This window comes from Sciurus carolinensis, chromosome 7, assembly GCF_902686445.1.
Source record: "Sciurus carolinensis chromosome 7, mSciCar1.2, whole genome shotgun sequence".
Lineage (NCBI taxonomy): Eukaryota > Metazoa > Chordata > Mammalia > Rodentia > Sciuridae > Sciurus > Sciurus carolinensis.
In genome coordinates, this window is record NC_062219.1 from 35759564 (window position 1) to 35786225 (window position 26662).

Genomic DNA, 26662 nt, shown 5'->3' on the forward strand with positions numbered 1-26662 from the left:
ATCTATGCACACTGGCACAATTTTGAAATAAATTTTCCAGAATACTAGGTTAAGGAAGGTATGAAAACATTTCTAAAATTGGGGAAAAGAAACACATAAACACACAATGTTTTGGCTATAGATACATAATGTGTGTTTGAAAGTTTTCAAATGGAAAGGAAAAAAACAAACTATGATAGTGTTAGGATAAGGAGGAAAGGAAGGAAGGAGGAAAGGAAGTTAGGATAGAAGTAAAAGTTAGTTGCATTTTGTTTAACTTGTTTAGCAAGAAAAAGAAAACATGACAAAATGTCAAGTTGCTAGAAGAGGTTAGAATATGAAGATAAATTTTATCATACCTTTTTATTTTTCCTGTGCTTTTTAAATTTTCTCAGGCTGACAAAGCTACTAAAAAATGACACTGTTTCCACAGGTAAGGAGCAGTGCAGTAAAGATGCAGTAAAGAGTGAGGGACTAATGCTATGTTGAGGAAACAGGCTCTGTGCTAAGAGCCCAAGACAACAGAAAAGATGGGTATCTGGCTGGTGAGGAACTGGAGGACAGGGTCCCACTCGGATAGCAATTAAGTAGAAAGAGCGAAGCAGAGGGTATCGCAATACCAGATCTTCAACTCTATTACAAAGCAATAGTAACAAAAACAGTATGGCATTGGTACCAAAATAGACAGGTAGATCAATGGTACATAATAGAGGACATGGACACAAACCCAAATAAATATGATTTTCTCATACTAGACAAAGGGGCCAAAAATATGCAATGGAGAAAAGATAGCCTCTTCAACAAATGGTGCTGGGAAAACTGGAAAACCATATGCAACAGAATGAAATTAAACCCCTATCTTTCACCCTGCACAAAACTCAACTCAAGATGGATCAAGGACCTCGGAATCAGACCAGAGACCCTGCATCTTATAGAAGAAAAAGTAGGTCCAAATCTTCAACTTGTTGGCTTAGGATCAAACTTCCTTAACAGGACTCCCATAGCACAAGAAATAAAAGCTAGAATCAATAACTGGGATAGATTCAAACTAAAAAGCTTTCTCTCAGCAAAGGAAACTCTCAGTAATGTGAAGAGAGAGCCTACAGAGTGGGAGAATATCTTTGCCACTTCTTCAGATAGAGCGCTAATTTCCAGAATATATAAAGAACTCAAAAAACTCTACACCAAGAATACAAATAATCCAATCAACAAATGGTCTAAGGAAATGAACAGACACTTCACAGAAGATGTACAAGCGATCAACAGATATATGAAAAAATGTTCAACATCTCTAGTAATAAGAGAAATGCAAATCAAAACTACCCTAAGATTCCATCTCACCCCAATTAGAATGGCTAATATCAAGAACACAAGCAACAACAGGTGTTGGCGAGGATGTGGGGAAAAAGGTACACTCATACATTGCTGGTGGGGTTGCAAATTAGTGCAACCACTCTGGAAAGCAATATGGAGATTCCTCAGAAAGCTTGGAATGGAACCACCATTTGACCCAGCTATCCCACTCCTTGGCCTATACACAAAGGACTTAAAATCAGCATATTACAGAGATACAGCCACATCAATGTTCATTGCTGCTCAATTCACCATAGCCAGATTGTGGAACCAACCTAGATGCCCTTCAGTTGATGAATGGATAAAGAAACTGTGGCATATATACAATGGAATATTACTCCACAATGAAGAATGATAAAATTATGGCATTTGCAGGCAAATGGTCGAAATTGGAGAATATCATGCTAAGTGAGATAAGCCAATCTCAAAAAACTAAAGGACGAATGATCTCGCTGATAAGTGGATGAGGACATATAATGGGGGGTGGGAGGGATTAGCATTAGGGTTTGGGTTAGGTTTAGGGTTAGGGTTAAGGAGGGTGGTAAGAATGGAGAAAGGAAGGACTGTATAGAGGGAAAAGAGGGGTGGGAGAGGTGGGAGGGAAGGGAAAAAAATAACAGAATGAATCAAACAACATTACCCTATGTAAATTTATGATTACACAAATGGTATGCCTTGACTCCATGTACAAATAGAGAAACAACATGTATCCCATTTGTTTACAATAAAAATTTAAAAAAAAAGAAATGCAAGGAAAAAAAAAAACATAAGTAATGACTGTGTTGGACTAGGGAATTTTATTTCCTCTCCTAAAATTCCACGACTTTATGGTGGTGACCTAAGTAATGAGGTAGTAGAGTGGAACAGGGAACTGATGACTAGTAGATTGTTGGTAATAGAACCATCATTAAATTCAGGTTAGTGTTGAGGACACAGGCTCATAAAGATGGAGAAGATACATGTCAGGGAATAGACTTGAGTAATCTAACTATGACAATAAGAAAATTTGTAACCTGTATATATCACTGTGGTCTGAAACCTTATTGTAATTAATAATAACATATCAATAAATCATAGCTTAATTTTCATAGTAATTTGACTATAATTTAAATATCTTATTTGATATCCATAACAACCTTTATAATATTTACACATATAAAAAATAATATATAGTTTATATAGAGAGAAAAAGTTGGAAAGGAAAAAAAAAAAAGAGGTGAGTAGGAGTTGATGAGCTGAGAGCACTGACACTGAGTTTCTGTGGGAAAGGCAGTCAGAATGGCCTTCACAAGCAAAAACCAGTAAGGGAAAACATGATACTTAGGAGGAACTGGAACTCCTTTTTAATGTCACAGGTTCAAAGGTGTGCAGGAGAAGAGTGAGAGTTGAGGCTGGACAAGTGAGAGGTTGAAATAAATGCAACCAACCTCAGGGGTTTGAGCTCTCCCAGGTGAAGGGGAATCAACCAAGACCATTTAATTTTTCATAATTATAATTTTTTCATAATTTTACCTGGCAAGATAGTATCAGGTATAGATTCTAGAAAGATCATGGCTGGGAGGCTAAAAAGTTTGCTCTTATAATAGCTTAGCTGAGAAGTAACTATTAAATTAGCAGAGAAGCAATAGGACAAAAGGGAGGGAATTAGCAAGGATGTAGGGAACTCAAACGACAGAACAATTCACGTGTGACTATGTGGGTCGGAAAGTAGGAGAAGACACCTCCTGGGTTTCTGAGATAGGTATCTGGACAATAAAGATTTCTTTCACCAAGTTAGGACATATGGGAAAGAGGCAGCAGTTCCCTTGGTTTGGGGCAGGTGACAATCACAATTGCAACTGGGAAAAGAAACAATAAGACTTTCTAAATATTATCTTAAAGTGATTTTAGTATAAATTAAAGCAAAAATCTTAGGCTAGTCCAACTTATTGAGACTGGGGATATAGCTTAGTGATAGCTTTTCTAACAGGCATGAGACCTAGGTTCAATCCCCAGTACTGCAAAAACAAACAAATAGATAAATAATTTGCATTTAAAAAGATATCTTAAGATGTGCATATTAATATAAACTCTATTTTTGCTGTGGTTGAAACTAGTGCTCACGAAGCAAGAAAAATTAAAATACCCACTGCAAATTTCTAAAATAGACACACAGATCACTAAGTATTTGTGGCAGAAATAACAGAATAACAATCATGATATTTCAGCTGGTTGAAATATTTTTATATAAAAGTCTTATTATCTCTCTGGCACCATGGAAAAATAAGTTTATTTATTTATAGATTCTTTAGCAGATATGTAGACAGCTCAGTAAACATCAGTTTCCCAAGCTTAACCTAATATGACCCAATAGTCCATGAGAAATATTCCTCAAAAAAAAGAATGGATTTCTTTTCACACAGAAAATTAAATCTCAAAAAGAATAACTCCTTCTGTGAATGTTAACATGTGTACCATAAAAGTTTCAATCTACTTATTCTGTTAATAGCATTCAATGTGAATATCTACAGTTTGGGGGGTTACTATAGCAGATGGTTCATATTGTGGAGTAATTCTCCTTTCAAGAGGTACATAGTACCGAATGTTGTATTTATAGGGCAACTAGAAAAATATTTCAAAACACAAACAAAATGTTATTGTGTGGGATACTGATAAAGAAAATTAAAACAAGCATTTTTATCCTTCACTGGCTAATATTTAATACAGAAATGATCATTGATATCAATTTATAAGCTATTTCTCCTAGCAGTAGGTTAAGAAATCCTTTTTTGTTTTGTACTGTGATTGCAACTTGGCTCAGACATGACTCTACAAATCCAAATCTCTCCTCTGATATTTTTCTATTACTTAATCATTAAGTCAGTTACATTGATAGTTTCTGTAATTCATGACTTGGTTATGTTTTCTCAACATTTTTTTTCTTTTTAGTGAATAAAATTTTATTCAGAATAAAATCCATACAGTTACAGATCTATGTATAACATTTTGACCTTTGAATTATTTGATATAGATTATGTGGCAAAAAGTAGTTCTCATCAAACATCCCATCTGTTTTCTTCCATCACTCTGATCCCTTGTATCAGGTGAGGACATGCAACTGATTCTAGAAAATAAGCTATAGGTAGAAGTGGTGTTTATCACTTTACTGGTCAAAGTATGGAAGAGATGAGTGATATGCTCCAGCTTTCTTGACCTCAAAGTGACCACTAATTTTCCGGACTGCAAAGCATCCATTAGCTTCAGTTAATGGATATATGAGCAGACCTCCTATTTCCTTCTCCCTGATAAACCCAGTTGGACAATATGAGAAAAGGCAAACTCTGTTGTATTAGCCAACCAAGATATTAGGGATCATTATGATCATGGAATAATCTTGAATAATATAAACCAAGAGAATAAACCCCAATGTCAAATGTTTGCAATTCAAAAGTCTCTCCTCTTATGGTGGGGAAAAGGTGACCACTAAAAAACATATCTTTAGCTTCTTCCAAATGGTACAAAAGTTTTAAAGATAGAATTTGGGGGACTATTGTTTTTGACTGATTTTACAGCTACTTCAATGATAACATTATGTGTAAGTCACATTCTTAAGATCGTAAAGAAAGAAAGTGGCACATTGTCTTGCATGATCTTACATCAAAGGGCTAGACTAGATAGACAGTTTCTTCTACTTAACAAATTTTTTTGAGCCCCTTGTTGGGGCAGGCACTGTTTGGTTTGCTGGGTAGAGGATATTGTGAACAAAATTAATCACAGTCCATGATTTTATGTTACTCTTCTCTAAACTGAATAAATAGCTATCAATAAAATAATTAGATACACACAAATATAAAACTTTCCATGGTAGTCTCTAGTACTGTTTGCCATATTCCCAACTTTCCAGCTTCTGGGTACATGGAAGTTGAGGCTGAATATCCTGGTTCAATATGTGTAAGTGGGTCATTTGACTAGTTCTGTCCCATGCATTATAAGAAAATTTAATATGTGTTATTTTCAAGTCGAGTATTAAATCACTCAAGAGCTCTCTCACCTATCTCCATTTTAAACACTGAAAAGCTGATTGCTCCATTAAATTAGTTATATCAGTGACTATGATTAATAGAGCCCTGTGATTAATAGAGTACACCATGGTGAACATGTATTTTGAGAGGCAAAGTGTTTTATTGTTGATAGCAACTACGATTTAGGGTTGTTCATATCTGTAGCAGTCTAGCACATACTGGGTGATACATACTATCTTCCACTTGTGTCCAGTGTTATAATTCCAAAATATTGGTAAAGATACTCTGTGATTTTGAAAAGAATTGTTTTATGAAATTACTCAGTTTGTACTGTGATTAAAATAGGGAGCAAAACCCACCATAAAGTCTTTTTTATCTTTTCCAGATTTCATCTGAATACTTTTATGACAGTACATCATTCTCTACAGCTTGAGCACTAAACTCAGTGCTTTTCAGTATAAAGTCTGTTGTCTGCAGAGACCAAAGGAGCTGTATATGAGACAAGCTGGAGCACAGTCTCATAATAGAGTTTGTTCTTGCAAGAGGTAGTAAATGCATGCTTTGAACAAGTTCACCTCCCAAGTGATCTTTGCTTTTCAAGAAACCTTTTTAACATTTTCTTAGCACTCATTCCCTCTAATATGCAGTTTCTGGCATTTCATTTTATGCTCTTCCTCTTGGCAGATGAACTAAACTGCTGCTTTCTTCTTGTGACATTATTTCAAAAAGAATCAAAGGATTCCAACTTTTTTTCTTAACCTAATTTTCAGTGTATGAAGTACATTGATTCTTGCTGACTATGCACTGCTAGTCCTCTAAATATCCCTGAGCCATTTCAAATGGAGACATTGGAAAGAAGGAAGTAAATTTAGGTTTGACTTAATCAGGAAGTGTACAAAATACTGCTCATGACTTGTTTTGTAAATAAAGTTTTATCAAAACCCAGTCACATTTACTCCCATACGTCTTATTTATGACCGCTTCTCCCTTGCAATACAAAGCTTTTTAGTTATAAGGGAGACCATATCACCTACTGTATTGAAGATATTTACTAGCTGGCTCTTTACAGAATAAGTTTATTGAGCTTGTTCTAGTCAGTCAGTCTCATTTAATTAGTATAATCTTTATTCCTTAAAATGATCTTTAAAGTCATGCATGTTGAGCCTCTTCCTCAGTTGAAAGCCTTTGCCCTTCATCTTGGTATTCCAGCCATAATGATATTTTTTGCTCTCTAAGGCTCCATGTTGTCTGTAGAATACACTGGGAGAGGGACTATATTCCTGTGGAATTTTCCCTCTAAACACCCTCAATCCTCCTCCCCAGCCCAGTTTGCCCACCTAACTCCTACTAATTCTTCCCAGAGTCACTTCCTCAGGGAAGCAGTTCTCTACCATATGACTTGTAGATCATATTCTTTAATTATACACTGTCAAGAGTCCCATTCCTTCCCTTCTTTCGCATCAAATCATGTTTATGTTATCTCAATGATATGGTTACAGTCTGTCTCCCTTATAGACTGCAATGGACTTTAAAGAACAGGCAGATCTGCTTTGGTTCAATACCTGTGCTTAAGGCTCAGAGAGGTGGTAAAAAAAAAAAAAAGTTGAAAGAATAATTGGATTTGTGGCACACACAGACCTAATATTCAATTATTCACAAGCAGTCCCGAAGATTTGTTACAAATATTCATTGCTAATCCTCCTCAGGCCCTGCTTTGAATCAGAATTATTTGGTTAGTGTGTAAGATGGAAGCAGTTAAATTGGTCAGTGACACCCAGGATACTAATTTTATTTCAAGTTTGCTACTCTGTATCATTTTATCATATAGGGTAAATCACAAAATGACATTTTTAATGGTTTCTTTTTTAAAAAAAATATTTCTCTTTAAAAGAAAGGCAACTCAGAGTTCCAAGGGTACTAAGCTAGAATTTATGCATTTTGGATTCATTTAAAAGTAAAATGTTGATTTCACAATGACTGCAACATAGGGAGGGAATGAATCAACCATACTGTCTGAGGCAAACAAGATAAAAAGGCTATGAAATTGTTTCACCAAGTCTGTCTCTATAAGACTATTTCTCAAAACAGTGGTAAAACTGGAGACAAGATGAAAATAAATTAATTTTGTGAAGTGAGGACATATTCAGAAAATACTTGTCTCAACAAAAATCCAATTCAGGTGAAATGTAAAGTATATAAAATCATTTCTCTGAAGCAACAGAGGCTGAACGCTATATTGAAGCTAATGAACCAGTATTTATCATAAACAAAATTTAGTTCTTATAGTTTAAGAATATCTCTTTCTTTAAAAAAGAAATAGGAAGAAAGAAGGAAGAGCCTTAAGAGGAGAGGCTGAAATTGATCAGGCAGCCATGGGAGGCTCTTTCTAACCACAGGTACTCCTAAAGAGAAAGGCCAGAAAAGGCAAGACAGTCAGATTTCTGACCACAGATAAACATCAGCAGAATACAGTGTTATCTACAAACATATCTAAGGAGCAAAAGATAGTCCAATGTGAATTTCCCCCTCTATTTCGTTGCACATGGTAGTCTTGCTTTATTTCACAGGGAATCCCACTTTGAAGGACAAGAAGAGGAATCTGGGCGCATATTTTGGCATTGGGTCACAAAGCTATGTATATACCAATTTCATCAGGGCTCTGATCCTGCCGTATTTCTGAAATACCTTGAAATACAGAACATGTACCTAAGCCTCACAGAATTTCTTGGGATTCATTTGAACTAAAATGATAGTTACAGATTTGAAGGTCGCCAGACACTTTCTTCATGAATGTCAACAATATTCACATCGTGTACTCTTTATTAATGAGATACCCCTCTAAAAAAAGTCTGACACATGGATGAAATCGAGAGTTTCTTCTGTTGTTCTGATGCTTCTCTCAAAGAGAAAACTTAGCATGGTATACCCTCAAGCAAAGCATCTCCTTTGGCAGGCCGATGTCTTTCCCAGAATTCCTTGTGCAATGTCTCTTTACTCCACAAACCTGTCCTGAGTGATATTAGCCAGTCCCCTGAGTGCCAACCAGTATTTACAGGCTGGGATTTCCCAAATCATTATCGTCTGCCTGACTTCCCCCTCAGCTCTCACTGTAAACCTTTAATTGCCTCGTAGACACCTGCAGGTGGATGTCTATCAAGTGCTAGAGAAGAAAAAACAAACCCAAATGGGAATTCTTATTTCCTCTCCAAACCTGTCCTTCTGCTTTTCTTTTAACCCAGTTAGAAATCTGAGTGTCATGCCTTCCCCTCTGGCCCACCTCACACTGTGCCTCGACTCAGTTACTCCGTTCTATCCGGTCAAAATACTAACAAGTCCTATCAGTCCGGCTCTGCTGCCATTCCCAGCACAACCCTCTCAGACCTCAAAAATCTCTTGGGTCACGTGGATGGATTCTTACTGCATTTTCCTTTATTGACCAATTCACTTTCCGTGCTGCCCTTAGACCATTTCCCTGATATGGTTTAATTGGGCTTACAAAGTGGTTCATGATCTGGTTCTTGATTAATATTTGACCTCACCTTTCTTGCTCTTTCCCTATGATTCTTGCTTCACCTTCTCTTTCATCCTTCTCCCCACACTTTATATTCCAAGCATTAAAAATTTCATTTAAGTTCTTGGAATAGGTCATATACAGTCTCCCCCCTAGGATTAGCATTAGATGAAATACTACATTATTTGCCTAAAATTCCATACTCCATCCACCTGTCTCCTAACTCCACTCCAAATTCTATTTGCCTGAACTTCTACTGCTTTCCCCTAAAAATTTCAGGGTAGTTTTGCTTCCTCAGGAAGTCTTCCCTAACTTTTCTAATATTCAGTTATTTTCTATTATATGTTGTCATCACATCATTATTCATTGTGCTTGGTTCACCATATATTATTAGTTTTTAATTTAAAATGTATTTTCATTAGATTGTGATTGTGTTCCAAGACGGACACAATACCTATTTGAAAAAAAAAAAAAAGAAGAAAAGAAAACTGGTGCATAAAAGTGACTTTAAATACATTGTATGAATGAACAAATTAGGGACTGCACAGGCTCATATCCACTCATATCCACTAGTTTTTCTGATTTATTTATTTTGCAATATTTCTCCAAAGATTCATTCAAGTGTACATCAGCGCTTCTTAAACTTTTCCAAAGGATTGATATTTTGGTGGAAATTTTTGAATTAGCGCTCCAGGAAATATAAAAATTCGGGGGGGGGAGTGTATCTAAAAACTGTATAAACTTTTGGTTCCATCCTACGATATGACTGAATATATTTTAATGCAAAATAGTGCTTTTATCCACATCCCACTTAAACCATTATGTTGTATTCCACAAAATGGTATCATATTTATCTTGTAGTTTTACTATCTCCTAGCATGCTCCTAGACACCCTAATAATTATGAGTATTGAGTTTTAATTCTTACCAACTTAAGAATTCTTCTCACAAGTCATAGAGGTGGAAATGAAATGTTGGAAAATAATAGTAAGTATTCTGTGATTTCAAGCAACTCTTTTGTAGGATACAGAGATGCTTTTTGTCCCCATTGTGACCTCATTGACAGCCTAGGCTGTATTTGATAAAGCAACTCGTGGTTCACCTGGTTAACTGGGCATAAATGGAGTACCCTGAACTACACAAAGGGCCATATGGCCTGCTGTGCAGAGCATGCTGGCCTCTGGCTACTTACCTTGAATAGGCTAGCCACTGTGTGATATATGTAGGACTTTTAAGTGGTGCAAAAGGTCAGTGTTAATGTGCAAAGCTTAGAAAGCAATGGTGGAAAGGCATTTATTTGAAATGCAAGTCTGCATTTGTGTTAGAAAGCGATTCCCAGGATTCCCTATAGAAGTGGGCATCAAGGTCCTGCAGTAGTGGTGAAAAAACAAGAACCCCACCCACTCCCGCGGCGGTCAACTCTGTGTAGTGAATAGCCTTGGTTATTGATTCACAGGGACAGGAGAGTAAGGGGGCTAACCCTATACCAAGTGGCCCCTGGTCTCTGTGACACTAACTTTCTACTCTTCTGGCAGTTTTCAGCCCCTTTGGGAGATTAAAAAACAAAACAAAACAGGATTTATATTTGTCCTTCATCTACCTCCCCTTTCCTCCTGCTTTACTTTCAAATTCCCATGAGAAAAACAGCAAACTCAAATAAGCAATATTGTGTAAGGAGAGTTAAACCAAATCTTACATCATATAGTTAGTAAAATATATATTAAAAGAAATATTTGTCAGTTGCAATGGTGCATGCCTATATCCTAGCAGCTCAGGAGGCTGAGGCAGGAGTATCCCAAGTTCAAAGCCAGCCTCAGCAATAGCAAGGTGCTAAGCAACTCAGTGAGACCCTGTCTCTAATTAAAATAAAAAATAGGGCTGGGGATGTGGCTCAGTGTTCAAGTGCCCCTGAGTTCAATCCCGGGTACGCCCCCCCAAAAAAATTTAAAAATCAGTGCTCTTAATTAATAAACGATCCTAACTGTAAGGAAGGAAATGGAATGGATCCTTAACAAGAGAAGATTTTCAAAACAGAGTCATTGCTCCAAAATGAACAAAGGGTCAATATTTAATTGCTAATGAAGTATTACCAATTAAAAGTCTTAATAAATCTAAGTTAATAAATATTTCCCATCAGGCTGTTCTCTCTCACACCTAAACTTCTATGTACCTATCATGTATTTCCCTAGGAAATTCTGCTGGAAGCTACCCAGAATCCTCTCCCAGGCCTGAGCATCCTCTCAACTGTGGCAGGGCTGGCTGCTGATGGCTTGCAGCTGCACCACTCTAGACACAGTGTCTGAGAACCACCTCACCCTGCAACACCTTTTGAGTCACATCACTTGTCCTTAAGCCTAGGGCCACTAAGTGACTGATGTGTGATGCAAAGCCCTGGAGTCCTACTCCTTATGGGGGAAACACCTTCCGTGGTGCGATGCTTTCTCCAGGAGACACCCTGTGTGCCTCATATGGAGATGTGGCTTCTCCTGAAATCGCATCTTTTTCCAGTTTCTTTCCCTATCCTTTAGTGCTTCTGCTTCTCATGGGTGTCTCCTGAGAAGATTCTCTTTATAAATTACATCTACTAAAATCCCTGCTGTGGGCCCAACTTCTAGACTCTTTCATAAAAGATCTGTCTTCTCCCAAATTTCTCCTTTATTTAATCCCAGCAGAAGCCCAGCACAGATACTACCTTTTGGAAAATGCCCTTCTTTTAGATTACTCACCTGGCAATGATTCTCATTCTCCTCCATGTTTCCACATCACCTCTTTGACTATTTTCTCTATGTGGATATTTTACTTTTTTCTGAGAAAATACTAATTTTCAAATACTAATTTACAGATAATATGGTGAATTTTAAATGATCAATATAGGTGTCACATTAAATTATAGCTATTATAATAAAATCCTTTGAAATGCTTTCAACACATTAACAGATTGAATATTTTTCTTTCATTTTTCACTATGCTTTTCAGTGCCAGGCACAGGGGAGGAAGGAGATAGGGTCTTCTTGATTTTCAAAGCTGAGGGCTCACAAAAACTCCTGAGTCAAATGGAAGAGTGTCATAGTGCAGGAAAAAGGATATAACTGTCAACTGCAAAAAAGAATAGCTTAGGCTGCTTTTCCTCCCTTTACATATGGTCACAAAAAAACCAGCCCTCCCTTAAATAAACCATACTTCAAGAGACATGCAAAAGAAGGCTACCAACTCTCACTATCCATATATTTAGCATCGGTGTTCATGGTTGTAAGCTATACCTATTCTAAATTAGAATTCATTTCCTTAGAACACAGCTAATCTAGACAAAACAATGGGCAATGATGGACTTAGTGATGGTCATTCTGTCATAAATCATAGAATACAATTTAAGGATGAGGTTCCTAACAAGTCAAGAGAAATTAATTATTAGAATAGGATTAAATACAATTCCCAACAACTGAATTTTCTATTTTGCAATGCAATTTCATTTGTTGCTATTCAGGAAAAAAATTTAAGAATGATGTTTGAGAGTTTTAAAAATACATTTATTTTTAATTAAAGTATGTTTATATGTAATGAACCTTTGAACTTGTCCAATTTCAGTTATGAAACTGTGAATAAGTCACCTTCTTAACTGTGCCCATAGGACATTAGTAAAATCAAATGCAGCTGAAAAAATTCTCACTGGCTGCGAACATGGGTAGATCATGTAATATAGAAATAAAAAAAAACTATTGAAAGTGATAGAACATTTGCAGGATCTTCACACTTTAATTCCACTTTCATGTTTTAATTTTGACTCTATAATCTTTTATTCAAGCAAAAATTTGAAAAATACCATGTAGCATAATAAAAGTCACCATAAGTTTGTATTCTTTCAAAAATTATAAACAAAATAAAAAGTCCTTTGTCTAAAATATGATTAAGGGTCTGCAAATTATTTCTATTTTTATAAAAAAGAGACATAATGTTATTGTTTATAAACATAATAGATTAGCTATTTATGCAGTTTATAACATAAATTTTAATAAAATTTAAAGAAAAAGTTTATTCCCCTACAAATCAGATTCTTCATTTCACTTAATCTATTTAATTCTGAAATAAGTTTTTTTCTCTGATTTCTAACCAGATTGTTTTATACTATAGATGTTTATATATTATCTCTTTTAAGACTTCAAAATAACTATGCCAGCCATAATTGTACTCTGGGTCAATCTTCATTCGTCATTAGATCTGAGTCTACCAGCATGTAGATGCCAGTTACTTGTAAAGCAAGTTATATCTTCCATTTGTAGAGTACTTTTAATTTTCCTTGTTTGGTGCAGATAACAATTGTTGTTATTATTGCTTCTGCATACATAATTAATTTGCTTTAAAGTCAAAGGAAATATCAACCCAAGTTTTAAAAACTACACAGGAAGTTGTAATATAATAGCTAAAATCTATTCTTACAGAGCTGTGGGAATTCATGTGAGCTGCTTTAGAAATTGGAATGTCAGTGGTAATCTAAGATTTCAAATTTTCTGGGAAATTGCATAAATGTGATTATTATAAAGTGCTATTGTCATCCTGTGGAGACCAAAAAAGAAGTGAATAAATGGCTTTCCCTCTGTCATCTTCTCTCCAGTAATATTAACTCTTTCCAATGTCTTAGGTTTCAGCCAGAATTAGCAGTGTAATTGGTTACACATTTTATCTTAGGTGTTTGGGCCCACCACAAATAAGAACAACTGTGGAAGAAGCCCTGGGGGTCCCTTCCAGAGACTAAGGACTATAGCAACTGGGTTTGGCAATTGTCCTGTGGATTCTTTGACCAGGAGCAATGCCTGCTTCCAAGTTTTATCTACCTGTGATGTTTTCCGTATAGTCAGCAGAGTGACACAGTATTAAGCAAGTATTATCTTTCAAAATCACCTAATGGTTTCCACACATTTAGAATGAAATTCAAATAAAGCAGCATTGTTAACCAAGTCCTGAATAACCAAGGCCCCTCCTTGTCTTCTAATTTTACCTCATCCTACCCTTAACCCATCTCACAACAGTATCCTTAATGGCTTTGTCACCGTTCCTCAAATATGAGAAGTTCATCCCCACATGAGACTTTCATTCCCATCTTAGGACCTCTCCATTTTTCTGTCCATCTCCCTAGCTGGGAAGCCCTTCAACTGACTTCAACTAACAAATCACTTCTTTAGCATGGTCTTTCCTAAGCACCCAAAGGACTTCAATGTCATGACCTATCACAACATCCATTGTTTTCTTCCCACCTCTTATTATAATATGAAACTATTTTGTTGATTTCTTTCCTTATTTATTTACTTTCCCTCCTGGTTACCATACCCTTCATAATAAAGGCATCATGAGTACAGAGACTTGTACAGAGACTCTTGTTTTTCCATTGCTTAGAATAGTGCCTGCTATGGAAAAGGTGCTCAGAAGTTTTTACTGAATAAATCAATGAATAAACAAATGAATTGGGGGTTGGGGATGTAGCTCAGTTGGTAGAGTGCTTGCCTCGCAAGCACAAGGCCCTGGGTTCAATCCCCAGTACCCCCCCAAAAAAAATGAATGAAAAAATTGAATATGATTTAGACTTCATTGTGATCATGAAGCCAAGTTACCCAGAACATAGCTACGTCCAGGCCATCAGTACTGTTAAACTTTCAATCTGGTCATTGTGAAGTCCTCTCAGAATATAGCCAGTACAGTTACTGCTCACCAAATGGAGGAAAAACCCTTCCTTAATTTTTGCCTCACATACATACCCTCTTGGTTAACTGAATAAACACATTTTCTTCTATAGAAAGAATTTAGATTAATTGCTTTTCAATATAAACCCTTAAAGAGCAAAATTAGCCTCACAGTTTGGACTGGAGGGACATATGCAGGGACAAGGAGTAGGATCTTATCCTTGAGCAATGATGAAACTTGTGCTGGGAATCTCATGCTCCTTAGAGATGGAGTAACTCAGAAATAAACCAAGATATACCACTCAGACTCAGCTTTTCACCACACACTGAATAGTAAAATCTGTACTCCCCTGGGGAGAGAATGGAGTCCTTAGGGTGCTTGATAGGTAAATTGCTCTCGCTCGGCTCCTTTCCCCTGGAGTCCATGCAAGCCTTATGCTCCTGATTAGCAGGGATCCCTTTCTTTGTAGAAGGAATAATTTTAAAATGTTTGGCAAATATACTCATCAAGTATTGGTCAATACAGATTCTGGTCACCCCTTAGGCATGACATCAGACAGAAATCCTTTCTAGCATGACAAGTGGTCAGGAGTGTGTCAGGGTTCTCATGCAAAGCACATGAGGCTAATCTAAAAATGCCTGGCCCATGACTATTTTATTCAATGAACATATAATTAAATAATCAAGATTAACTATTCTTTGTATTTTTTAGGACCTGAAAAAAATTTGTTTTCTCTTCCTTTTAAAATTTATTGCCCCATGTGCATATATGACTAAATGACCAGAGTGATTCTACATCATATACAACCAGAAGAATGAGAAGTTATACTCCATATATTATGATGTGTCAAAGTGCATTCAAGTATAACTTATTAGAATTTAAAAAATGGCAACCTAAAAATTTTTTTAAAAATTTACTTCATTCATATTTCTCTTTTAAACTGATGTTCGATTTTTTATGTCTTTGGGAATGGTAGAGAGTTTGAATTTACCTGTGTCCAGCAACTTTTGGACAAACTGGATATTTGTGGGAACTGAAATTTCCCTGTTGCTGTTTTCTTTTTCAGAGCATAAGTCTAGGCCTGAAAGTTTCACAGAAGCAGTAATGAATAGAGCCTGGGCACATTTCTGCTCCCTATTTGTGATGATCTTTCATGAGGTTTTATAACCATCTGCATGAAGTTTGCAGGCACTTTTTCCCACCTATGCTTGAGTTCCTCATTGAAATTTAAACCTTTGCTGGTGGCATAATGAGGAAGAATTGCACCTCTGAAAGGTGTTTTATGCCATACACATACAATGAAATTTAATTAATCAATTATAGATTAAAAACAAAAGAACAGTTTTTCTGTGTGTAGGACTTTCATTATTACAAGTCCCTTATTTGCTGAGCTGATCTTTGCTCTTTTAAAGATTATAAAATTAACCTTTTGGTAAAGAAAAAGCTCATTTCTCATCACATTGACCTACTTTTTCCTTAACTTACCTCATTTTAAAAAGGATTATGTGAATGAATAGATACTTTTTATGAATATTTAGCATTGAGAAAACAATTGAATCATTGATCAAAATAATAAGGATTTTTCAATCTATTTAGCTAACTGTACAAGGACCTTTCTTAAGAACAGGAATGCTTTGAGACCTTGCCCAGGAAAATCCCTTGAGTTCAAATTATTTTTCTTTTGGTTTCTGGTCTTTATTCACATGTATTGTTTTATTTTCTACTCTCTTTAGTTAAAGGACCTGTGCATTAACCAAGAGCAATAGATAGACCTCAAGGAGCTGTTCACAGGAGGTAGAAATTATAGAAGAGACTTGTATTTACTAAAAATGATTTACCTCAAATAGTCGAGGCTCTTGAACAAGAGCTTAATCTCTAAATTTACATGAACATGGAAGATAAATTCAGTCATAACATTTTTAAACTTATGACCAACTTATCTTTAGGGTAATTAAATAAATAGAATAATTTGATGACCATATTATCCAAACTGAGTCACATCTTCAGATCAATTTCTTCCTACTGTAATATAATACAGATTGTGTTTCTTAAACACATATTAATATTTTAAAATTTTAATCAAACTTGTACAAAAGAAAAATAAAATGACACTGTACTGCTACCATTGTACTCAGATGTCAGAGAAAAATATTCCACTTGGAACAGAGATTATGGCCCTGTTTTATGTACTTTTCTAAAATACTGGTCAGCACAGTACTTCTAAAAAGTATAAACTCTTCCATCCAATTGCAATTTACCATATATTTGGAGCAAGATTAATAAATTCTTGAAAATATATATTTTTTCATGATTTAAAGAACCTTAAACACACACCATTCTCTCTGCAGTTGCTTGTGCTATCTCTGAACTTCATTTTATGATCCTCTCATATAAATTGTTCATGAGGGGACTCTTCTTATAGACTCTAGAAACAAGAATGTATACTATACATTTATGTTACAGGTTTATGATGATAGATTGTTCTTGCCACAGAACTTGAAACTACCAAGTCAGTTTATAAAATCTGTTAATAAAAATTGTCCTCACACTGAAGCAGACTCATTTACTGCGAACCCAAACTTACCCGACATACATTCAATTTCCCAAATAAAATAAAAAATGTCCTGCTACATGAGAAGCATATATATAATAAAACACTTTAGATTTTTATTTTCTCTTATTAAACTTAAATAAAGATGACTTTGATGAAGTAGTTTGCTTTTGGGTTTCAGATGATACATCTGTGATACATGTAAGGTTGCATTATTTCAATATAATTGAAGGAGACATAAGATTTGGTCTGTAACATGTTGTTTGAACGCCAAAGCTTGTCTACTTACATTCAAACCTATTCTTTATGACTTACTTCAGTGTACTGATATTTGAACATAGAAATTCAAAACATTGTAAATATTCTGTCCATGATGAATAAAATTGGATCCAAATATTATGACAGCTGAGCACTCTAGAGTCTCCTGTCCTATAAAATTATGCCAACATTCACTATGGGAGAGGTGAATTGTATTTGACAACATATTCCCAGGCACTGTGTAATGAACCTTCAAACTTCAATTAGAACCTATCAGAAAGAAAAACAAACACAATTTCACTAAAATGCTGCCTTCATGAGAAAAACAAGTCAGTTGGAAAATACAGCAAGTTCAACATCACTAGCTTCTCATTAAGCATCCCTTTCCCATGTCAGGTATCATATAAAAAGCAGACTTTTTAAAAGTAATAATAGAGATCACTCCTACTTTTAAAAAATACAGGGCATTCAACTCACTTGATACTCTTTCAATCAACAACAATCACTCCAGTCTCTAATGATTTCTCTTTCCCACCACTTACCTCTAAAGATAAAGATTATTTTTTTTCCAAGTGCATTGAAATGCTACTGTTTATACAAAGCGATCGGCATATTCAAAGCTCAAAAGGAAAAATATAACCTTCAGGGATACCACACAGGAAGCATATAAAACATCTGCATGTTGGTTTAAATTAACCTAGAAGAATGCTGAAGGTGGTCCCCCAAGTGGGCTGCATTCTTCCTGTACTATAATTTAGACTATTCAGATGATGAATTTCTGAGTGCTTCACACAGATAGCATTTCAATGAATGTTTTGTCAGCTAAAAGGCAATGACTTGCCTGTTTTTAACCTCTCTCCTTGCCAGTGTTTATTAGTAATTTACAGGCATTTTAGCCATGGGAAAAGCATCCAAGAGAGGGACAAAATGATGAGTCTAGTCAGCTCAGAAGCTGGGACAACAACAGGGCTGCCTTTGCTAATGATTTAAATAGATGAGTAGAATATGTGGTCATTTTGAGGTTTTGCTGAGGTTCTTTTGATGAAAATTCTCCTTTGATGTAACATTTTGATTTAAGATTTTATAACAGTAAACAAAGCACACAGAGGAAAATACCCAGTGAGTTTTACATGACACAGGACCTGAGGATAACCAGATGGGAGAGAATTCAGTCAGTTGTATGAGACTCTACTTCAAGTACGCTTCCATGATCGGAAGTGTTAACTCTGTACTAGGTAAGAAATGAGATTTCTTAGAAAATAGCCCAAATGGCCTCAGCATTCTCTACATATATTTTCTCTGAAGTCATAAGATGACCTGGTATATACATGTATGTTTATCTCTAATTTGCACCATCACTTTCGCTCATAGAATGTGAGCCAGTTGAAAACAAGAATCATGTCTTAGCATCAAAAAGGAGAGGCAAAACATGGAAAGAGGGTGAGGACCTAGTCCTGTGATGAGTGACCTATGATCACATTTAAGAGATTAAAACCACCAGTTAATGAAAGAATGCACTAGAACAGACCATCTAGGACTCAGGTCAATATTCTTCTCCCAACACTACCATGGTTTTGTTGTTGCTGCAGTTGCTCAAAAATGTTATATTTAAAAGACAGCAAAGATACATAAAATCACTCATAGGTAGTTTTTTTTTTTTAGAAGGAGGAGAAATATGGGTATCTCATTAACATGTGATGTAGATGGCAAGATTTTACTTTGTCTTTTCAGAAGTTACTGTTTTCCAATAAAAAGAAATGAAGCCATTAATTTGAAGTTACTTTCAATTAATTTTTAACCCTGTCATTAGCTAAATAAGTATATACGATTTTTAAGAAAATTAATTCCTTCTCTATTTGGAATTTACCAATCTCTTTAGCACCCAGAGGTCCTAATCACATGGATGGCAAAAACTTGGACTAAATCACTCAGGACTCTGTCTTTATAGACACATGATTGAAGAGAAATAGTATTACTTTATGGTTTAATTATTAAACACGCTACCTAATGTCTAACAAAACTTTTAATGTATTTACAATAAATTAACAATTTTTATTGTTCTTGTCCCTAGGAAAATGAAAAATAATTCAAAAGCAACCTTCTCACAATAATCATGAACTCTAAAAGAAGTACTCTAAGTCACCCTATAATTCTCTTTATTAATGTAATACACATAAAATCAAAGTTCCATACCATTGGCTGTAATGTAAGCATAGCTTAACTATGTCTCAGAATCACTAAACCTCAAAAGTGGAGCGATGAAGATGAAATTATATTCTATTTGTGCTTCACATTAAAGTATTCCTACCTAGGACTTCAGTTAAAGATGGCCATGAACAACACATTAAATCCTAATTTAAAAGCTTCTAAAGTAAGATTTGGGTAATAAAAATATATACAGACTCTAGGTAACTAGATGGAAGAAGACAGCAATAAAAATGTCAACAAATTCATAGAGGATGGAAAGAAAATGGATAGAGCAAGTGGTACCAGCCCAAAGCCAGAAAGCTGGGGAACATGTGTCTGCAAGGGGAGGGGGATCGGAACAAACCACAGCAAGAAGGTTAGTTTGAGCTGCAGAGTCTCATAGAGTCTCTGAAATTTGAGGTGCCAAATAACATATAAGGAAGGAAATGGGGTTTTATTCTCCAGGGAAATTGAACCAGTGTTCATGCAGCAGAAGATGGTAATAATTTTGCCTTCTGTATTAAAGACAGAAAAAGAGATAATTCACATACTGAATAATGTGATCATTTTAATCCCCAGCCCTTATTTAATATGCCAAACAAAATGCTAGCAGAGAAAAGATTTGAAAGTACCTGTCCATAGTCTACAGATACAGTGTTTGGGAGTCTCCCAGTGAAATGATAGCTTGATCACACTCAATGTACATTTCTGACACCCATTGATTCAACAAATTTAGTGTTTCAGCTAAATATAATCAGACAAATTTCCTGATAAATTTTATATTTACCATGAAAGGGAGAAAATAAAACAGAGAAATAGAAGGCACTCAGAAGAAACAAAGATAAAACTTTAAAAATTAATCAATACTCAGAAAACAAGCAAAATATATGATATGCATGAAGCAAGAATAGGATGATAAAGTAATTTGTGTGTGTATATGTTACAAGGGATTAAACCAAGAGGTACTTAACAGTGAGCAACATCCCCAGCCTTTTCTTTTTCTTTTTAATTTTTCATTTTAAGACAGGATCTTATTGAGTTGCTTAGGGCCTAATTTGCTGAGGTTGGTCTGGGACTTGAGATTCTCCTCCCTCAGCTTCCTGAGTCACTGGGTTTACAGATGTGAGCTACCATATCCAGCTGATATATTAAATTTTAAAAGAGTATTCAAGGCACAAGAGAGAGTTTTAAACATAAAATTATAATAACAACAAATTATTTTAAGATCAGATGAGGAAGATGTTACAGTTTGGGTGTGAGGTATTCCCCAAAAGCTCATGTGTGAAACAATGCAAGGTTTGGAGGAGAAATGTTTGGGTTATGAAAGCCTTAATCCAACAAATGAATGAATCCCCAGATGAAATTAGCTGAGTGGTAACTGAAGGCAGGAGGGGTGTGGCTGGAGGAAGTGGGTCATTGGGGGCATGACTTTTGGGTATCTATTTTGTATTTAGCAAGTGGAGTCTCTCTCTGTTTTCTGATAATCATGTGAGCTGCTTCCCTTGGTCACATTCTTACACCATGATGTTCTGCCTCACCTTGAGTCCTGAGGAATGGAGTCAGCTATCTATGGACTGAGACCTCTAAAACAGCGAGCCCCCAAATAAACTTTCTCTACTCTGAACTTGTTATTGGCAGGTCTTTTAGTCACAGCAGTGAAAAAGCTGACTAACACAGAAGACTTCCAGGAAAACAATAGAATAAAAAGAAAAAAGATACCAAGATATCTGAGAAAAGACAAAAATATGAAACCATGAAATTCAAATCCTACTAAGAAGATTTCCATGATGTATAATACATTGTTAAATAATAATAAAAACTAAATCCATGAGTTTCAGGGTCAAAAATCCATTATACAAGGCCTATCATAATCAAACTGTAGAATACTAGAGGTCAAAATAAGACCCTAAAGATTATTGAGGTAAAAATCTATTCACATATATAGGATGAGGAAGATTGGTAATACTCTTCAACTTCATTTGGAAAATCAGAAAACCCTTCATTAACAAATATTTTTACATTCCTAACATGTTCCAGGCACTTTTCTAAGTGCTGAGGGATACACCTGCTTTGGATATTTAAAAGAAAACCTAAAGTCAGACCAAACCCAAGTCCTCATGGAGTCCATGTTTTCTCAGGGAGTAGGGAGCAGAGTGGGTGGTACAGAGAGAAGCAATAAAAGCTTACCTCATTTGTAAGTGTGCTCTACAGCACATCTAAAGACAAAGGAGAAGAGAGGAAATACTAGGACTTGTTTAGGAAGATAAAGAAATGTCAGGGGCAAGGTCAGTTTGCAAAAATCAATCTGAAAGGAATGAAAGGAGATTCACTGCACATGGTCCGTTCTTATAGTTTCCTACAAAGAGCAGGGAACAAGCCATGAAGACATCTTGTATGGAAGAATTCCAGGCAGTAGACCAGCCAGTGCAAAAGCACCTGAACCCAGAATGTTACACATAGTCAAGAGAAGTGAAGATGCAGGGTTGCTGGAGTTCTGTGGATGAAGAGGAGAATCCCAGAAAGCAAGGCTTTCAAAATAATGAGAAACAATGCTCTCAGACTAAAATTATAACCTGTTGACATTCAAAAGAGAAAAAAATTAAGACACATTTAGAAATTTCATTTACCCCTCAATCTTCATAGGAGAACTACAGAAATTTGGCTATGAAGAACTCTGCAGGAGTGTTCTTGAAAACAAACACACAACTAAAAACAAAAAACAGCAACAACAATAACAACGAAACTTAAACTAATAGAGTTCCAATTGTGATGAACATATGGGGGATCTGAACAATTCTGTCAAAGACGCTAGTTTAGAGTTAGTGACATGTAATTAGGGATATGGTTAGAACTAGAGAAATGTATGCAAACAAGGAATACTTTTTAAAAACAATGGAATTATTAGTGCTAGCAAGAAAGAAAAGGTATGTGCAGTACACCACAGAGCTCAGCTGTGATATCTTTATAAAATATTTATTATAAAATATTTATCATAAGGATATTTATGATATCTTTCATAAAATATTTATTTTAAATAGAAATATATTGAGGGATGAATTGTAAAATGTGTATGAGAATTGGATAAGAGAACTCAATCTTTGCTTCCATACTAGGAAAGTAATAATATCTAAAATTTAAAATCAAGTAATAGCTATATAAATACATTATTTAAAAATCTGGAGGTAAATGCTAGAAGAAACAATTAAATAGATCAGTTATGTCTCTTGGAGTGTAAGAGGAATCAGGAATTGCACTTTTTGGTTTGACTTTTCCAGTATTCCCTGACTCTGACTGGTGTTATTCAGATACAATTTAGTTTCATGAAAACACATATAATGTCTGTTATGGTTTAGATATTAGGTATCCTTAGAAGCTCATGTATGAGACAATGCAAAAGGTTTAGAGGTCAAATGTCTGGGCTATGAGAGCCTTAGCCTAATCAGTGAATGAATTCTCTGATAGGGATTAACACTGTGGTGACTATAGGAAGGTAGGGTGTGGCTAGAGGAAGTTTTATTGGAGGTATGCCTTTGCATATGTATTTTGTAAGCTGAGGTTGGTCTCTCTCTGCTTCTTGGTGGCCATGTCCTGACCCACTTTCCTCTACCAAACTCTCTGCCATGATGTTTTTCCTTACCTTGGGTCCCAAAGAATGGAGCCACCTATCTATGGACTGAGACCTCTGCAACTGTGAGCCCCAAATAAACTTTTCCTTCTTTAAGATCGTTCTCATCAGGTCTTTGGTCACAGAGATGAAAAAGCTGACTAAAACAAACTGCTTTAAAATAAATCTTAGAACTTACCAGGGAAAGAGGCAGGTGATGATTAAATCCAGAAAACATCAATATTATCTGTTATTTTCAAAATATAAAGTCTATTACAAGGATAATGATGAGGGTGAAAGTGCAGAATAAAGACAAATACCATAACAATTAGTTCAAATCATCACAACCACAAATTACCAATCATAACCAGATCCCTCTGAAGGGAAGAGGAGGGATGTACTTGTAAGGCTTTGACTGCACATGTAATATTTTATTTCTTAATAATATATTAAACACCATGGGTACCCAGGAGCCTGTTATATTGTTCTTCTGCATTTAAAATGAATGTACAAAAAGACAAAAATATATTAAAATATATATGACAGTTTCAAGAATTTTGCTTTAAGAAGCCCTGAGACTTTAGTAACATCATTTGGAAATCAAAGAAAAATATGCCACAGAGTAAGAACATCAATTGCTGAAACATTAATTTCAAATACATGAATAATTGTAATGATTAAAAAGCATTGCTTTGATAATCATACTTTTTAATAACAAATAAATCACTTTAAAAATATGCCATGAAACAAGTTGAATTCCTTATTTAAAATAATAAGAAAATAACCAAGACAAAAATCCCCCAAAGCATATTTCTGAATCCTACTAATAATTATGTAATGAGAAAAAATTACAGTAAATTTTGGAAGAAGATTGTTTTAGACAGTTTTTTCTCTACTGTAAACAGAGGAACCAACGAGTACAACTGTAGAGGAGGAAAAGTTTATTTAAGGGTTTATGGTTTCAGAGGTCTCAGTCCATATGCAGCTGGCTCCATCACAGCTGGAGGGTAAGGCAGAGGGAAGCAGTTCACATGATAATCAGAAAGCAGAGAGAGAGACTCCACTCTCCAGATACAAAATATATACCCAATAGCAATGCCCCCAATGATTCACTTCCTCTAGCCACAACCCTCCTGTCTCTAGTTACCACTCAGTTAATCCCATCAGGGATTAATCCTCTGATTAGGTTAAAGTTATAACCCAATCATTTCTTCTTTAAAACCTTGCATTGTCTCACATGTGAGCTTTTGGAGGACACCACATGTAAACTATAACCAAGATACAGTGATAAATTAAGTATTCCAAAGATGTTTTAAAACGTACCTGATTTTATCAGATCATTTGGTATATTGGAATAAAATCAGATTCACATAATAAAAAAAGGGAGCTAGGAAATTGAAAAGCACAAAGAAATACATGCATAGGTAAAATGGCATATAAATGTTGAAACCAAGTTTTGTAAAAATGTCTATTTGCTAAAATTTATATTGTATGCTAAATTTTCACAGACACTGCTTTTGTCTGGTAAAATTACTTATTTCTGCCTGTATGAATTTTCCAGAATTTGATATTAATATGTAGTATTTTTCAACCAGGAAAATGAATATATGATAATTTTTTGAAGTTATACAGAGATTAGAAAACAGGGATAGGATATAAAGAACCTACTGAGATGAATTATTTCCTGATGGGCTAAGAGGATTTTTAAGTGAAACCTCTAACTGGCAGATGATGAAACTCTTCTTGATAGTCAAATACATGGAGAGAAAAATAGTTCAGGGACAATTCTAAAAACAAGAGGCAGAAAATGGGCATGGATTATTTCATGTTGGGAAAATCCTCCAAATTATACTTATTGATGACAAACTAAGAGACTTCAAGGACTAGTCATTATTGAGTGTAAACTGCTCCTTAAACGCAAATGGTCTGAGTCACTGAGACAACCAGGGACAGGTGTGAAATGCTGGACACCATCCAGAAGGGTATTAAAAAAATTATTGTATACTGTTTATAGTTTAAAACTATGATTCTACATTGTTTCCAAATTTTAAAAAAGTACCCCTTACACATCTTTAGTGAATACATCTTTGAGAAAATCTGATGGCAGTCCAAAGGAAGGTGAAGGCAACTATACAGTCAGCAGTTGGCAGAGAATAGATTTTTCAAATGCAAATATGGTTGCATCTCAGTCTCACCAATGAGATTAACTCCAGTACACCATGCCTCGCCCACTTCATAGGGTACCCAAGTCTGTAGATGCTCAAGTCCCTTATATAAAATGGCATAAATATTTGGCTATAACCTCTATGCACATTGTCCCATATACTTTAAATCACCTCTAGATTACTTATAACACCTAATACAATATAAATGCTGTGCAAATAGCTGTTATACTGTATTGTTTATGGTATTATGATAGAAAAAATATACATGTTCAGTACACATGTAGGTTTGTTTTTCAAATTTTTTAAATACATATTTTTTAGGTGTAGGTGAACACAATAGATTTAAGATTAAGAATCATATGATTATTTCAATAGATGCAGAGAAAGCATTTGACAAAATACAACAACTCTTCAAGCTCAAAACACTAGAAAAAATAGGAATAGTAGGAACATACTTCAACATTGTAAAGGCTATTTATGCTAAACCCACAGCCAACATCATTCTTAATGGAGAAAAACTAAAAGCATTTCCTTTAAAAACTGGAACAAGACAGGGATGCTCTCTTTCATCACTTCTAATCCACATCGTCCTTGAAATACTAGCCAGAGCAATTAGACAGACCAAAGAAATTAAAGTGGTACAAAAAGGAAAAGAAGAACTCAAGCTGTCACTGTGTGTCGATGACATGATTCTCTATTTAGAGCATTCAAAAAACTCCACCAGAAAACTTCTAGACCTAATAAATGCATTCAGCAAAACAGCAGGATATAAAATCAACATGCATAAATCTAAAGTCTTTTTATTCATAAGTGATGAATCATCTGAAAAGGAAATGAGGAAAACAACTCCATTCACCATAGCTTCAAAAAAATAAAATACTTGGGAATCAATCTAACCAAAGAGGTGAAAGATCTCTACACAATACCTTTATTTGTTTATTTACTTTTTATGTGATGCTGAGGATTGACCCCACTGCCATGTGTGCTCTAGGCAAGCACTCTAACACTGAGCCACTACCCCAGGCCCTTTCAAATATTTTTGTTCTGCAAACATCTGTTGATGCTAAATACATTGATGCAGGGGGAAGGAGCAAGCAATGATATTTTAGCCTAGAAAATTGTAAGGAAAAAATAGGGAACCATGCCTTTGAAACCTATAGAATAATGCAAATATTGAAGATATTAAAAGTATATCAAACCCTGACTACATAAAATAATCCCATAAAGCATTCAGTAAGTAATAGTAATACAAAAAGGAATTTCAAATATTAAAACCACAATATTTAATGGTTTATAAACTGACAGAGACTAAAAGTAAATAAAAATAACCTAAAGAACAGTACTAGAATTCAAATATCTTTATATTCAATCAGCAATTAAC

General features: G+C 35.2%; 1 protein-coding gene and 1 non-coding gene across 8 annotated transcripts in view; one reads left to right on the forward strand and one right to left on the reverse strand.

The window, feature by feature from the left end:
* Window positions 1-26662, reverse strand: part of Lama2 (laminin subunit alpha 2) — a 582198-nt gene that overhangs the window by 497315 nt on the left and 58221 nt on the right. The window lies entirely within an intron of this gene.
* Trnaa-cgc (transfer RNA alanine (anticodon CGC)) lies at window positions 14309-14381 on the forward strand. Its single transcript has one exon. It is a non-coding gene; the product is annotated as a tRNA-Ala (tRNA).